This window comes from Galeopterus variegatus, unplaced genomic scaffold (genome assembly GCF_000696425.1).
Source record: "Galeopterus variegatus unplaced genomic scaffold, G_variegatus-3.0.2 Scaffold48587, whole genome shotgun sequence".
Lineage (NCBI taxonomy): Eukaryota > Metazoa > Chordata > Mammalia > Dermoptera > Cynocephalidae > Galeopterus > Galeopterus variegatus.
The window spans coordinates 393-2785 of record NW_007774698.1 but is presented as its reverse complement, the minus strand read 5'-3'; the positions used below and the strand labels follow the sequence as shown (position 1 = coordinate 2785).

General features: G+C 42.3%; 1 long non-coding RNA gene across 1 annotated transcript in view; it reads right to left on the bottom strand.

Annotated features, from left to right (window-relative positions):
- The window catches only part of LOC103584272, a 3215-nt gene extending 1187 nt beyond the window's left edge, over positions 1–2028 (bottom strand). Inside the window, exons 1-2 of the long non-coding RNA XR_549959.1 lie at positions 1847–2028; positions 102–1567 (exon numbers count right to left, since the gene is read on the bottom strand). This is a non-coding gene — a long non-coding RNA (uncharacterized LOC103584272). The remainder of the gene's footprint in view (positions 1–101; positions 1568–1846) is intronic.
- Positions 2029–2393: the final 365 nt, after the last annotated feature.

Genomic DNA, 2393 nt, shown 5'->3' with positions numbered 1-2393 from the left:
GAGACAGTTAATTTTTAATATTTTCTTAAAAAAATACAAAGGAAATTAACTCTGTAGGTCAGTACAACTCAGGGAAAGAGGAAAAAATGGAATTTCAGAGCAAAGGGAAAGTACACCCTTGTTTAGGTTATGGCATTCCCACACTCTCAATACTTATAAAGCAAGAATTTCACTCCATGATACACAGGTGCCTTGAATGGTAGCTCAGAAATGGTGATAGCAGAGGTACTAGAACTAACAAAGGAATTTTTGTTGTCCTTGATTATTCTGTCCTGGAATGAATAAAATCCATTCTATGGACATGTAAGGGAAACTTATAGCAGGAAAAGGACTAAATGTACCAAACACAGCAGTAAAAATCACTCCTTACCAGAAGTGTGCCCTTAAAAGAATGGGCAGTAATCAGGTAGCTGAACCACTGGGCTGCTGCCATCCCCACCCCATCCCCTAATAAATAGTGTGGAAGTGTAATGGTGTAGTAGTATTGGATTCAACAAAAAAAAGACAGTCTCTCACCATTCAAGGCAAACACTGCCAGGGCTAGATGAACCTTGGCAGGAAATAAGACAATTGTAAAATCACAGGTACTTCTAGTTCATCCCCAGGTATGTTGAATTCTCACATTTATGCTATTGCCTCTCATCCCAAGATTTGTTAACTCTTGTTATTCTCCCAGTCTCTACTGCACGGATGCACAACACTCTACTTTAGAAAGACCTTGGGGAAAAAAACAACCTTCAAATAATACAGCCTTCTCGATCTTCCAGGTTATAAGTTCAGTGGTGTTCTAATTTCACTCACATTGCCTCAGATTGTTTACTTCACTTACTCTAACCTCAGGTCTGATATACTAACCCTGTCCTCCTAAGGGAGTGTAAGATGAGTCTCTCTCCCTGGTCCCCAAAGTTTTGATAGGGATTTCTCTTTTGTTTTCCTCCAGAATGAAACTGTGTTGCCCCTAGCTACCTGTAGATTAGAAAAAATATTTGTTCCTGAAAAAAAGACTTGGATTTTACCGAGCTTACTTAAGTTGGTATCCTTCCAATCATCTAGGCTGGATACTGCCCACATCTAGTAGGCCATACTTACCTTAGTTCTCTGCAATATATGAGGCACAACATACATATATATTCTCCTAAGCACAAGGTAAGTTACATATGACAAGAAAGTGCTCCCCAGACCAGAGAGAGAGGTAATCTGGTCTCTCACGTCCATTCAATGTGCATATTTTTCCCTTGAGTGTCTGTTACCCACCTTTCTCAGAAATAACTACCAATGTGAGGGGGAGTACGGGGCATATAAGTACAATCATCACTGCACTGGTGCCTGTAATCACCCTATGCACACAGTGAGAAACAGGTATTCTGGAAAGGATCCTTGATTCTCCCACAAACTGTCCTTTGGACTGGTCACTAGCTCTGGACGGTGCTCCAACAATGGTCACTTCTCTCGGAGAACACACACACCAGCATCACAGCGCTGGGTTCCCATGGAAGTCACTACTTCCCAGCTGTCAATGATAGGGTCATAGCATTCAATGCTACTCAGCAGGGAGTTCCCATCATATCTGAGTGGGAAAGAAGCAAAAGAAAAAAATGAGCTTTCTACTACTTCCCACACAAATCCTTCATTAAAGTTGCCACTGGAGATGTCTTTCCCTACCCAAACCCTGTCTCCACCCAAAAGTGAGGATTGGATCACAAAGACTCTTGCCCTGGATGCATGATGACTCTAGCCTGCTTTTTAAACCCTCACCACCCTGCCTCCCCTGCAATTCCCCCAAAAAAGAAAACAGAAAGAAAGAGTAAAAAAAGAGTTAAAAGTCAATCAATTAATCAATCCTCACCCTGCAATTGCACAGAGCCGCCCCCGAAGCACTGTGGCCCCTACGTAGCATCGTGGAGTGGTCATACTAGTGACAGTTGTCCAAGAATCGGTGCGAATGTTGTATGCTTCAACAGAAGAAAGGTGGGCTGTACCGTCAAATCCCCCCACCACATAAATATGGTCATTCAGCAGGGCTACTCCTGCACCTGGGGGCAGAAAGGGTATTAGCAAATAAATGGTACTAACCCTAGGATCTGAATTCTAGAAACAAAACATGGTCACTAATGGCTAGCCGAATTCTAGGGTAGATGAGGGATATGAACTAGGCCCAGATGGGCCTAGGCTAATCTAGTCCAGCACAGATTATCCCATCTGTAAACCCTTTGTCTAGGTCTTAAAATGATAAAAGAAAAGCTGAAATGGTTCTCTTCTTCATTTTCAATAACTCAGAGCCCAACCCTCTTCATTAGGCAAAAAGAAGGAAGTGAAAAAAAGAAGGCAATAGAGGTGTAAGGAAGGAAAGGAGTTGTGACCATGGTTCTGCAGCAATTTTTATCTAGAGGAAG